The sequence below is a fragment of the Cimex lectularius genome, unplaced genomic scaffold (assembly GCF_000648675.2).
Source record: "Cimex lectularius strain Harlan isolate CLEC.00 unplaced genomic scaffold, Clec_2.1 scaffold68, whole genome shotgun sequence".
Lineage (NCBI taxonomy): Eukaryota > Metazoa > Arthropoda > Insecta > Hemiptera > Cimicidae > Cimex > Cimex lectularius.
The window spans coordinates 1,682,878-1,698,288 of record NW_019392732.1 but is presented as its reverse complement, the minus strand read 5'-3'; positions in this window follow the sequence as shown (position 1 = coordinate 1,698,288).

Below are 15,411 nucleotides of genomic sequence, written 5' to 3'. Positions count from 1 at the left end.
TAATTTTATTTATTATGTGCAAGAAACTCCTCATACTCTATCTTACTTTCTGATTACTGTATGTGTATAAATGCCCATATATGTTGTACATACTGCCAATAGCTGGTCATTTTAGCCCCCAACATAATTTTTACATGTAAACCCAATCACAATCTCACTCTTAAATATATTCTTTTCTATTTACATACCATTTACTTGATTAAACGATGGAATAATAATTTTTTTTTTTTTAATAATTCCACCATTAGCCTTCTCACAAGCCACAGTACACATTCACACTAATAAATACATTCATTCTCAATTCACATAAGGTGATACAAAACGAGATATCTATTAGTACTAAATACAGTGAAGGGGACCGCGGTGACCAAGTGGTTAAGGCGTCCAACTCTTATTGTACTTGCTAGACATCCTGGGTTTGAATTCCAGCATAGCACATGATTTTTTAAATTTTCAATAATATGGAGATGTAGTTAAGTTGTTTGACTCCTCGTCCATGACACCCCATGGGTAGTTGGATGTTAAGCCCTCCTGTATGATAGGAATGACATTATTATATACAATAAAACAACCCTGTTTCTTTCGAAAATAAAAACAGCGAAACCAAATACTTGGTGCTGAGGTCATACAGAATTCTTATATTGGGTGGCATTCCTACCCGCTTTTTAGGGACCCAAGAAATAACACCCTTCAAGTAAACACCACCTTTTTCAACATGCCAGAAACATATGAGGGCTTTGGCCTCAAAGAAAGTCGAGTGCCCCTTGAACATCGTGAGAGTTCATAACGACTTCATTTTTAAGTTTAAGTTGGTGCTCAATGTATTCTTTAACTTCCTTGAGGGCATCAAAAGTACCAATCTGCAGAGGGAAATTATACTGTTGTTGAGAATGATATCCATTTTTGTGAAGGTTGTAATAATACAATTTATTATTAATTTATCCAGTAGCTTACCCATAGATAGGAATAAGCTGATCAGTCTGTATTTCTTTATGTCCTCTCTTCCAGGTTTTGTCAACAACACTGTTTGGCCTTTTTCCAGACCTCAAGGAATGTTCCTCGTCCCAAACATTAATTAAATAAGGTGCATATGCTTTATGGGATAATATTAAATATTATTTTTATAATTTCCTCATTAAAACCATCCATCCCCGATGCTTTGCTTTCCATGAAGTCCATGGTTGCATTTTGTATTTTGTTTCTTGTGAATTCAATATCATCCTCTATATACATCTTAAGATACTCTTTCCCTTATGTTGATATGCTTTTGTCATCTAGTGTGTTATCGGCAGGTTCGCAATGATCCAGTTTGGTAAAAATTGTATCTCACAATGTTTTTGTATAAGTTCCATCCTGTTTTTTAAGTGAGGAAAAAATTATAATTAGCTTTCCTTCTGCTGCCTTATATGTCACATTCCATAGGGAAGTCCCATTTGTGGCATTGCAGTATGCTTGCCAGGACTCCAATATAACTGACTTTTTTTTTTTTGTAAAGGTACATATTTTTATGAAGTCTTCATAATAAATGACTTCTTCTATGAGCGTGAAATCATGTTTGGTTTGCTGGTATCTTTTCTTGGGTTTCTTACTTTTTCCTTTATCCTGTTAAATCTTGTCCAAGGGAACACTTCTTTTACTTTGCTATACTTACTTTTTACAAGGTATACTCTTATCACAAGCATTTTTGACAGCACTATTTATTTGTTGTACCATGTCCACCAAATCAGAACAATTCTTAATTTTTAAAATTTTTTGAGAGAGCAGTTTGTTTCAGTTTGACAATTTAGCTTCTTTTATTTTATATATATGTCCAATTTTGATCCTATTACTTCCAATGCCATTTTTGGAATGCTAGCATGCAATGATCGGATCCACATTCTTCATCATTATTATTACAACAATTAATGAATGGTGACATATTGGTAGTGCAAAGCATCAAATCAATTTTACTTTCTCCTCGTGAACTCTGAAAGGTTGGTGGTTTCCCATCATTTCTACATTCATGAACATTAATGAATTTACTGCTAGGGAATTTTTTATTATTTTTCCTCGACCATTTGTAAAGATGTCATTCCATGCTTTTATCCAAGAGTTGCTGTCAGAACCTATCAGTATTGCATTTTTATTTGGCAAGTTTTGTAGAGCATTTTTTAATTTTTTTAAATTCTCCTCTAGGTAATTTTTGTCACTTATCACAGAAAACTAGAAAAATTTTATGGGATAACATCAATGCTCATGGAATAGCATCAAGTTGTGAGTTGGCCATAATAATTGCGGCTCTCATACGCCCTTTTCCCGTTTGATACCCTCGTCAATTTTTATTTATCCCAGAGATATTATCGTTTGTGCAGTAGGGCTCTTGAAGTATGAAGTATCTATTTTACGTCTTGATATAATTTCAGTCCAACTGAAGACATCTCACCTCACCATTTGCTTCGTTTTGACGTCACAAGCCATAGTCAATCGTTTCTCGTAGAAGACCAACATTGTAAAGATAACAAGGGCAAGCAACATAGTGTAAGCTTTTGGCGCGTTCTTTGAAGTTCTTATAATAAAGCATTTACATTTATTCGTTTTATTACAATCTTTATTATCGTGGTTGAATGAACGTTTAGCACAAGTAGTTTCGCTTTTTCAATCGTGTGCACTTCGGTCAAAGGTACAATAGCATCTTTCATGTTTTCGCGTAAATCAGCCCTAAGTTTTCCACTTGTTTTAATTACATTTATTTAAATCCTTAGGACACTTTGAAAACGTTCATCTTCATTTAGCGCCATCTTGAAAAAGACTGAATGTTGATGAAACGATTGCTGGGTAGGAAAGGATCGAATAACAATTTTTTTCAACCGAAAGTGAAGAAACTGTGAATTTAAATTTTTTATTTTTTAAATTTATCGAAGACTGGCACAAAAAGTGGAGGACAAGACTGAAGGAAGAAAAATGTACTCAATGTACGTTCGCATTGAGTAAACATTCTTGCCCTCCATTGTACATCAACAACAAAGAGATACCGACTCCCATTCAAGTCAAATACTTAGTACATGCAATCCCCATACAAGCCTAAAGACAAAAACTCAATCGAAGACTTCTAGGACAAAAAATCCGCCTTGACCGTCAAAACTAAATTAACATTATACAACACTTTACTGCACTTTGGACATACGGAGTAGAACTGTGGGGTTCTGCCAAGACATCCAACATCCAGCGCGTCCTTCCAATCAAAAGCCCTAAGGCAAACTGTCAAAGCTCTTTATTACGTCACTACCCTCACTAACCACACCGAGGTTAACATTTCTTTTGTCAACCAATTGATCCGTTCCCGATTCGAAAAGTTTCACACCAACCTCTCGATCCATCCTAAACCTACTGCTCAAGCTCTCTCTACAGATTCCCATCCTGAGAACCCGCCACGTCGCTTTAATCGACGATGGCCTCGAGACCTCTTTGCCCTTGATCCCTCACACTGAGTGTCAGCATCGGCTGGTTTCTCATGGCATGTGTCCTCCGGATGCAGTGCTAGAATTAGTGTCAGTATTGTGACCGTGTAAAAAAAATTGTAATCACATTTGTAATATGTATGAAATATATAGGGTACAAATAAAATAATAATAAAAAAAAACTACCTTGAACCTGTGTTTTATCGTAGTTGGGCCACGTTTCTTACAAGAGGGAACCTTTTTTTCTTCTGTTCGTATTAACGTTGAACGTCCAACCCAATATCGACTCACTCCGAGGACAGCGCACATCCCTTTTGATCCGGTACATCTCGGCTCTATTACTTCTTTGAGCGTGAATACTTCATCTTATCGCCTCATCGCCGTCATCGCTTTTCTTATAAAAATCATTCCGGGCTCATTAAATTGTTTCTTTCATTTCTATGAATAGATGATATTCAATTGATATTTAATTGAAATTAAATATTTTCTCATACCGCCTTACTTCTAGCATCGGTTTCTTCATACCCCACACCATTTCATTATACTCTGAATATCTATTTTCATGCAAAATCGATCTTTACATATTCCTATTTACATGAAAGACCAACTATTTACTGTATTAATATCCTATTTTCATCTATCTAAAGAACTTTCTTCGTATCTATCTGTCTATACATGCATTCATACATTTCTTGTCTTTGTAAAAAATTTGTTCGTTTACTTGTTTATTTGTGAAACTTTTTATTGCCCCTACTACTTACTAATATAAAATAATAATTTAAGTTTAAATGCGTTTGTTTTAAAACTATTTAACAATTTTTTTCTCACTTCAAAATGTTTCGTTCCCATTACATTTGTCTAAGTTAATTTTTGTTTATGGTAGAGAGAGAGAAAGTGAGAGAGAGGGGGTGAGAGTGAGGGAGAGAGAGAGAGAGGGGGAGAGAGTGGGGGAGAGAGAGTGAGAGTGAGAGTGAGAGAGAGGGAGAGAGAGCGAGAGAGAGGGAGGGAGAGATAGTGAGAGAGAGAAGGAGAGAGAGGGGGGAAGAAAGAGTGGGAGAGAGTGAGAAAGAGAGAGAGAGAGGGAGAGAGAGAGAGAAGGAGAGAGAGAGAGGGGAGAGAGAGAGCGAGGGAGTGAGAGGGGGTATTACTTTATATATTTTTTTTATATATATTAAAAAAAATATATATACATAAATATATTTTATGTATTTTTTGCTTTTACCATTAAGAGTGATGGCGCTACCCCAGAATGTACATATGGATACATGTAAAGACAGTCACTGATAAATAGATATACATACATATACAGTTAGAGGTAGATAGATAGGTATATATATACATATAAAGGAAGCCACTGATATATAGATATAAATACATATCCAGACAGTGTTAGACAGATATACACACATATAAAGACACTCACTGAAAGATATAGATACATACAAAGACAATGTATGAGATATACATACATATAAAGAAAGTGGTGGATAGATACATGATAGGTATAGATACATGTACATTGATAGTCAGATGTAGATACATATACAATGATAGAAATTTAAATACAGCCATTGATAGGTAGATAAAGATACATATACAGACAGTCTGGATAGATATATACAGTCAATGGTAGGTAGAGATACGTATGAAGATTTTTTTTAAAAATTAGCTTTCAAAATTAGCAGTTCCAATTTTTAGAAAACGATTTGCAGGCGCTTATTTTTTGATGTACTTGAAAATACTTATATAAACTTCAAGAAAAGTGCGAATGCGGAATTCTCAAACCAAGTTAGTCAACCTTATAAAAAGGGACGTTAAGCTTGATATCAGAATCGATAAATCATTGAAATAAGTATCAATGATGATTTAAAAAGGGCAAAAGAAACGTCAGTATTGATTATAAAACTACAGTTCATTTTGTTGCCATTGCTGTATATTTAGTACAGTTCATTCATTTTTTTGTTTCCTTATTGTCTACATGCTTAAAACTATTTACATTTTTATTCAAGTTAATTTTTCTTGTACTTGGAGCAGCCTAAACAAATAAAATTAGGCCATCTTTTTAAAATGTTTAATCGCTTTATGATCCGTGATGACCAGCCTGCACAGGACGGATCCGGTCGCAGGATATCGGAATCTGTTTTTTTCCTCTCTCGAAATGAATAATAGCACAATTGATTTATCGCTTTCGACGGGGTAAAGCGTTTATCTCGGGGAAGACGCTTTCTGAAGCGTAACAGCAAGATAGAAGCACCCCACTTTAATTATTAGATTAACAACTTGGAGGAAAGCACGCTGGACTGATACGACGAGGGGGATTGCATACTTCATAATAACTTCAACGTCCTAGGTCCAAAAAAGTAAGGAAAAACTGAAAGAATAAAATGTAAATCCAATTTGAAAACACAGGCATTTAAAAAAGCGTCGTTCAACTTACTACCTTAACGGCACATGCGCAAAACTACCCAGACAGAAATATGAAGTTTATTTAAAACGTTAAGTTAAAATTTCTACTTTATTAATTAAATTATGTTATGTAGAACCTAAGATATTTTATTTAACAACTTAGGCGACATCAATAATATTTTAATTAATTATACTTTTTATCTAAAGTCTTGATGGAAATGACAAAGCCAATGACAAGAGGGGATTCGAACCCACGACGTTCGGTGGGTTCGAATCCCGCTCTTGTTATTGGCTTTTTCATTGCAACCAAGACCTTATATAAAAAGTATAATTAATTAAAATAATTCATACGTTTAATTATGGCTACTAAATACATACAGGGATTAATCAATAGTATTAATGAAATCAGTTTGAAAAACATCAAAAAAAGTTATAAACATGCCAATTTAAGATCATTCAGACATGAAATTAAGAAAAAAATTTTAGTAGTTACAACTGATACCAATGTTGTTTATAAAGACTTAGTTTTCGTAAAACCAACCGAGGCAAAGTGCCAGAAAGGTTAATTTCAAAGAACTTCAGTAAGGGCATGATAAATGATAATTAAAAAAAAGAAATACTGAATAATTCGAGGCAAGTAATAACCACAGCAAAGTCCTAAAAGCTCACGAAGTATTTTCCATGGAGAGATTTCGTCGGATTGCGGTTGGGGAAAGAATTGTGGCCCACGGCTCTTTTCCAACACTTCCTGGTGTGTGATTGCTTTTGGGCTGCAGCGGTAAACAACGGGTGGAAAATCGGTTATTGGATCCCCTAATCCATCCCCTGGGGATTAATAAGAACAAATTGGAGCGAATTACTTAATCAACTGTCTCTTCCCCTATTTAATTTGAATCGGCGATAGGAATTATCTTATCCTACCGACACGCCGTCAAATGAGTTTTTAGATTCAAAACAAGAGAAATAAACCGGCAGAATTGTAATAAGAACTCCCAACAACGAATATTGTTTCATGATGAATAATGATGTAAAGGTGATGGACCAGCTACTATTTACAATATACTTGGTTGGATCGGGGATGTGGTCCAGAGAATGTTGTTCATTGAAACTACGCTAAGCTTTCGTTTTTTTATTTCATCTTCCTCGGAGCTCTGCAACAGATGTACAAATATATAATTATTTTAGTTACTCAGCTTTGTAAGTGTGAATCAACAATCAACGTATTTTTACAACTTACAGATTCTCAGTCCATTTTTAAATATTATTTTCTTTTTATCAACATATATAAACATTTTTGTCTCTTTTTTTTACCAACTCTTATTTTTTAAAATTCTAAATATAATGGTTTTTTAATAAATAAATAGCACTTTTCTTACAACTATATATTTATTAAAAGCCTATTATATTTAGACTCTATATTTATTTAGTAGTCATAATTGACCGTATTCATTATTTAAATGAATCATATTTTTCATCTAAAGTCTTGATTAAGATAAAAAGTTATTAGCAAGACCTTAGATAAAAATATGATTAATTTAAATTATATTTAAAATTAAAAAAATAAGAGATGGTCAAAAAAGAGACAAACAGTTTTATACTTGTTGATAAAAGAAAATAATGATTAAAATGCATATTTTCTCAGCCTTTTAAGTCATAGACCTGCGCTAGGTTTCATTTTTTATAAATTGTTCTCTGAAAAAGATGGCTTTTTTAAAATGTCCTAGCTTTAGACATTCATAAGTAAATTCAAAAATTCGGGAAAATGTTAATTTTTGCACATTTGACGAAAACGTCAAATTGAGCCCCCTGCACTTTGTCAGATTTCTCAACCGTTTCCGAGTTATTCGTGATTTTTGGGCAAATCGGGGTTTTTATATGCTGGTGGAATAAAACCGACCCCTCTCTATCCCTATTTTCAAGAATGCGTAAATTTTGAACCGGCATCATTTCGCAAATTATACGCTCTACAACTGACAAAGGTTTGTCAATTAATCCTGCTAAACTAGAATTGATAATGTTTAGCAGGAGAAGAACATTAGATAATTTTAAAAATCCTAAATTTCAGGGCATAGAATTAAAGTTAGTGGATTCNACACACACACACACACACACACACACACACACACACATATATATATATATATATATATATATATATATATACGGACACTTTCTATTTTCGAGTCGTTTTGGACAAATATATGTAATGTTAGTCCAGATATAATTTTAGATAATTTTCAACCCTTTTCTAACGAATCTATGTAATATTGGTCACGAAATATTGCATGTTTAAGTCGTTCGTAAATATATATACGCTCTACAACTTTTGTTCCGAGGGCTTTTACAAAAAAGTGAACAGGGAAGCGACAATTCTTACTTTTTTTTGTTAAAAACAGCGACAATTCTTACTTTTTTTGTTTAAAAAAAGCGACAATTCTTACTTTTTTGTTGTTAAAAAAAGTGACAATTCTTACTATTTTTTGTTAAAAAAAGCGACATTCCCTCACTGTGTGGGCACTCTCGACACGACACGCAAGAATGGCACAATTACACAGAAGACAAACACTTTGAGCCCTGAAGATGATCTCAATAAAGATCGAAACGTTGGCACGATAAAGAAAATGTTTTTCTGAAACCTACATCACACCAGACCGCATCTCACGATTTCTAAATAAGCATAAATCAATGCAGAAGGAAAACGACATACCGAAAAATTCTCATTTTCAGCATCACTACCTGGTATTCCCATCTCTCGCTCTCCATCCACGAACTTAAACTTAAAGACCTTTTTTTTAAACAATAAAAGTAAGAATTGTCTCTTCCCTATTCACTTTTTTGAATAAGTCCTCGGTGGCGAAAACACGCCGGTTCAAAATTTATGAATTTTTGAAAATCGGGAGAGAGGGTGATCGGTTTTTTCCACTAGCACGAAAAAACCCACGTTTTTTGCCCAAAAGACACGAATAACTCGGAAACGGTTGAGAAATCGGGCAAAGTGCAAGGTGATCAATTGAAAGCTCATTAAAATTTCCTATCGATTGCTAATAAGGCGCTGATCCAAGGACGATTTCCTGGCTCCACAGCTTAATTTGAAGTTTTCCTAAAAAGTGCAAAAATTAACATTTTCCAAAATGTTTGAACTTACTGATGAATGACTGAAGCAAGGGCAACATTTTAAAAAGCCATCTTGTTCAGCGTAAATTTTTTTCTAAAAATGAGACCTAGTGCAGGCCTGTGACTTAAAAGGCTGAGCATGCATGCATATTATATGCATTTCTTCATGCATGCATTTCCAAAGTTGGCCATTTTTTCGGGTAAAAACCAGGTGGTAGGTTTTCTGTTTGATGGGCGTGCATTTGTATATTCGTTGTTGTGCCATGAGGAAGGTGAAATAAAACACCGAAAGCTTGGCATAGTTTCAATACACAATATTCATTGGACCACATCCCCCATCCCACCAATATATTATGATGATTAATTGTGCATATTTTCTCATTCAAGGTTCCATTTCAATTTGTCTTACATCGTTGTGTAAAAAAGACCATCAAAACAGAACAAAAGGAAAAAAAAGAGGAGAATATGCATGCATGAGGTCGACGAACTACCACTACCTCCAATCTCAGCTAATCTTATTTCCGAACGAGAATCTTAGAGGTGTAATTTAATCAGTTTGTCATTAGAAAGTTCCAATTTTCTCCATCTGTTTCGAATAAATCGAGTTCTCTCACTTGTCATTAAACAATTGTCGTTATGCTATCAATTTGAATACACACAGATTATCAAGGCTAAACTTTTTATTTATAGGATGTATTAAATATATAAAACGTAGAAAAACATTCCATAGTTGAATTTATTTTAAACAGTTTTGTGATTTGTCCTTTCCTACAGTGTACTGACAGTTTAATTACAGTATTTGGGTCTTTATATTAATGAATAATAATAACTAGCTATGATTAGAATTTGATTATAAATAACTTAATACATAAATATTGGTACAGAATAAGAAGAGGAACGATAATATTTTACAAACAATTTTGTTAATAGTTGCCACAAACATTTATGATAAACATAATTATAATTTGCGCTAGTGATTTAATTTTTACGTCTAAACTAAACAGGGCGGTTTAGAAAGGTTTAAATACTTGACGCCAATATAACGCCAATTTTACTCTTCTAGTTAAAGAATAAATTTGTTTTTCTGAAAAGGCCAGTTTTAGGGATATCGTTATCGGACGCGATTTCCTTCTTTTTTTCACTCGTTAAAGCGCTATCTCGTTCGAACGGCCGGTTAGCATCGCTTTCTCATATTTCAAGTTGTAAAAGCAGCCCGTTTTTTTACTTTTAAGTATGTTTCAAGACTTTTCGACGGTTTTAAATGCAAACAAAGTTTTTTTTGTTCTCTTTACACTATTATTTGACCGCATTTATAATAACATTCAAAGTTGTAGAGCTTCACTTTGAATAATATTAAATTAGTTAATTGGATTCAACTATTGCAACTCATTCTAATCCAAATATGACCCCACCAAAAATATTTCAATACCAAAATTTAGCATTAAATTGTATCCAACTGTAGTAGTTAATTATTTCAGGATGAACTCGCAGCAGTAAATAATGTAACTTATGTTAATACAAACATGACGAGTAATAAATTGAATCCAACCAATAAGCAACATTCTAATGCAAATTTAAAATAATTTAAATTGGGGACCGCGGTAGCCGAGTGGTTAGCTCTCACGCCGCGGTCGTGGGTTCTATTCCCACCGTCGCCTCTGGCCCTTTTTTCCCGATAACCCCCAATTTGAACAACATATATAACAGATTCGTCATGGCTAATATGCAAAGGTCATAAGGCCAATTTAAAAAAAAAAAAAAAAGAAAAAAAAATGATTGACCCCCTACCTGTAAAGTAGCTCGTATGTATACAAATGTATTTTATTGGGTTGTCCGGAAAATAATGCAGGATTTTAAGTTTTCATTAAAAAAAATCTATATAAAATATTCTGTTTACGTTTACAGGATTACTCATTTGTATGAATGTCAACACTTATTAATCCTCTTCCAAATGATATTGTTTGTTTACCTCTGTAGCATTCCGCTACTTGGAAATAATTCAGTCATCCTTATAATGTCAAAGCGAGAATTTCGTACGATTTTCTTTTACGAGTTTAAACTCGGCCGAAGCGGAGCCCAAACGGCTAGAAACATTAACCAAGTCTGGGGCGAGGGTTGTGTTAATGAGTGCACTGTGCAAAGGTGGTTTAAAAAATTTCGGGAGGGAGATTTCAGCCTTGAAGATGAAGAAGGTCGTGGAAGGCCTTCCTCTCTTAATGATGATGTTCTGCGATCAGTGGTGGAAGAAAACCCCAAAACAACTGTTCGAGAACTTGCAGAGCAACTCAAAGTCAGTAAAACGACCGTCGCTGACCACCTCAAGGCGATTGGAAAAGTGAAAAAACTCGAAAATTGGGTTCCACACTCATTAAACGATCGCCAAAAAAATCAGCGCTTTGATGTTTGTGCATCACTTCTTTGTCGAAACAAAAATGACCCATTTCTGGCCAGAATTGTTACATGTGACGAAAAGTGGATTCTCTACGATAACACTAGACGTTCTGGACAGTGGCTCGACAAAGGAGAAGCTCCAATACATTTTCCAAAGCCCCCAACTCATCAAAAAAAGGTAATGGTTACGGTATGGTGGGCTTCATTTGGTTTAATACACTACAGCTTCTTAAATCCTGGCGAAACCATCAATGCTGAATCATACTGTAACCAAATTAATACCATGCATCAGAAATTGGCAGTAATGAAGCCCTCTTTGGTCAATCGGAAAGGGCCCATTTTGTTGCATGACAACGCTCGACCACATGTGTCACGTGTAACGTCACAAAAATTATTGGAGCTTGGCTATGAAACTTTGCCTCACCCACCCTACTCTCCGGACCTCTCGCCTACTGACTACCATTTTTTTAGACACCTGGACCACTACTTACAACACATAATATTCAAAAATCAAACGGAACTGGAAAATGCATTTATTGACTTTATCAATTCTAAAAATTCTGAATTCTACTCAGACGGAATTAATAAGTTACCAACACGTTGGGAGAAATGTATTGAGAGTATGGGAAATTATTTTGATTAAAGAACATTGCTTTAAAGTAACTAGTTTCTTTTTTTTTTGTTTAATACCAAAATCCTGCATTATTTTCCGGACAACCCAATAAATTGAATTCAACTAACAAGCACTTTTCTTATGCAAACATTGTAATAGACATTTTCCTTTCTGGTATATTCCTATGACCAATTGGTATTATTCAGAGCACAAATAAAATTTACAAAAAAAAAAATCAAAAACGAAATTTAAATATATAGAAAAGTTTTATACAAGTGTGCGAATTACGAGATTCTTGAAGCATCATATCAATCTACATTATAGAAAATATGTCAATAATATCCAATTATTCATAACATTCAATTAATTAAAGTCGAGATAAAAAAGTCAGTGTCACGAGCGGCATTCCAACCCACGACCTTCGGCTTGATACGCCGCTACTCGACCACTTGAGCTATCGTGACTTCATTCAGCTCAAGTGGTAGAGTAGCGGCGTATCAAGACGAAGGTGGTGGGTTCGAATCCCGTTCGTGACACTGACTTTTTTTGATCTCGACTTAAAACCTTAATTAATTGAATTGATCAAGCGGACCACGAAAAATAGTGGAATTATTCATAACGTTAAATCTTTCTGGTTGTTTAACTTAAGCTTTCTAATTGTCATTCCTTCTATTTTACACCATAATGGCCAATACTTCTCAGACCTAGCTATCATTGCACAGGCTTTTTCTACACAATTTTGCAAAATTTTAAACTTCCAACTTCCCTGCACTTCAGAACTTCAGTACAATATAGATTTTTCTGACAGTATTGTTCTTAATTGGCTAAAACTCAACCCAATGTCTTTTAACAACAATTGCACCTTTGAGGACCACTATTACTACATTATTTATTGAGCGTATAGAAATCTTGGCTTTTAAAAAAAGAATGACTTTACAAATATATCTTAGCAGTTAAAACTCTGTCCCAGTTCTTGGCCAGGAGTGTTCTGGAGTGAACTAGTTTGGTACGGTTCCCCTCGTATAAGGCTCATATTGTTGACATGGAACGAATACAAATTAGAGCTTATAAATATATTTTTGTTAAATCTGGACTCTTTACTCAACATATGATGCAGCCATTAAAGCTTTGAATTTCGTTGGATTCACGCCGATCGGTGGCTTTTCTGATTTTTGCATGGAATCTTTTTAACGGATTTGTCGATGCCACAGAATTTCTTTCTCAGCTATGTTTTAAGCTCCCTAACCGTAATTTACTAATTTTTTTAGGTGTTTTATGTTTAAACTTGCAGGACAAATTTGTCGACGATTACATTGTATCGTCAGAATAGCCGGTCTATTAAATAAGTTTAAAAACTGTGACGCTTTTGGCGATAGTCTGCGAGTTTTCAAAAAGAAAATTTAAAAATGTTTGAAACAATTTATCCCAAGATTTGCATCGTACTACTACAAACTAATTTTCATATAAATTCGGACCTTAGATTTTTTTCTATGATTTATTCAAACTCTAGTTCGAATTTTAATATTTTGGTAATTAGTATAGTAAGATTGCCATAGTTTATTTTATCTCGCTTTCAATCATTTCCTGTCAATAATTAGATAATCGGGATAATGATTGTGATTGGTTGTCTTAATTTCGATTTCACAAACGTGTTGGCTCTCAACGTCCTCGATATTTAATTGACGATAAATATTCGAAGGATCAAAAGGCCACGGTTATCAGGTTTTATGTGAATGGCTGTAATAATTTTAGGACAGCCATTCTGGAAAAAAAAGGAATGAATGAAGAATGATAGCCAGCTAATCGATAGAGTAATAGGAGGGCCCTGCCTTAAATCGCTAACTGAAGTTCTCGACGCGATTGATTAGTGTAATTAAAGAAAACCAAATATTTAAAGAAATAAAACACAAAATTAAGTACTTGTAGCCGAAACTCTAACTCCATTAAAAAGCCGGCAACAAAAAAAGTTCAGAGAATGGTCGTAGATATATCTCTACCAACCAGATCTAAGTAATCCGGTGATAACCCGTAAGTTTTGCTTTATACTACTTCACAAAAGCGGAATTTCGCTAAGTTTGCTGTATGTTTATTTTAAATTAGATTAAAAAAGTTTACATACATAGTTCTAGAACTTATCCCCCATAAAGTTGATGTACAATATATTGAAGCCAAACTGTAAATAAAGTTGAATCAAACTGTAACATTTTAGAACCAATTTAACCCAGTTTGTGTTAAATACGGCAAACTCAAATTTATTCACGTAAAATAGGACGTTATTCATATTAAATATTAAGTAATATAGTTCAATGCAGAGTTGAAATTTGTTAAATTGAATCCAACAAGTGAGTTTGGCCTGCATATTTTTGGGAATTTAAATTGTCTCTAAATGTTAAGTAAGTTATTATAATTTTACAAATGACTAATCCAACGAATTGGTAACGTCACTTTTATAAATTTGATGTTTATATGTACATTTATTTGAGTATATATAAAGTGGAAGGTTTATGGGCCGAGAAACAGCTGAGGTCATCGCCGGCCCTCCGCGTGTATTCCTTCTCTTTTCTGTCTTTCTCGCGTATTTTGTATTGAACTGCAGCCATTTGAGCATCTCGATGGTTACTGACTCTCTGCTTTTACTTGTATATTACGTCGCTATTTTAAAAAGCTAGCCTCTTGTTAGTACCTCAGGCCTCAGGTTGTCAATTTAAGAATAGATACACAATATACAATATATAACATATATATCGCCACAAACATAGAAGTCTGGTCACATTCACTCCCCCAGAGTACTCGATAATCCTCGGGGCGGGGCCGAACCCACATCATTCGCGCTAATAACTTACTTTTGCTCCCCAGACATCACACACTCACCCCAGAATACTCGATATTCCTCGGGGCGGGGTAAATAACCCCTTCCTTTCACGCAAATAAATTACGTTCATCCTAATGTATTAACATAAACACCACACAAACACGACACAAACACTTCAGACACAACACAAGCACAGCACAAACACACATAAACTATATACATTTGAAGATACCTATAGCCCTGAGGTACCGGTACAGCGATTTGTGCCCGCTGCCGTGCCCCAAGACTACGCACAGGTCCGATGATATTCCAAAATATTGCCTATAAACGTCGAGCCTTCTACAATTGAAAAGGTGCTCGACTGTTACTCTATCTTTGCATAATGGGCACCTTTGCGGTCGCTTTCCTGCTAGAAGGTGCCCGTGTGTAATCCTTGTATGACCTATGCGTAGTCTTGTCAGTATGACCTTTTCCCTTTTTGACCCATTTTCCGTGAACCAGGGACCGACGTCTTTCTTAACCTGCCACAGTTTGGCAGGGTTATTCCTATTTTGCCGAGCCCAGCGGTTTTTCCATTCTTCTTTTAATGTATTTGAAATTAATAACTTGAGATCCGCTGGGCGTATTTGTTGGGAAGC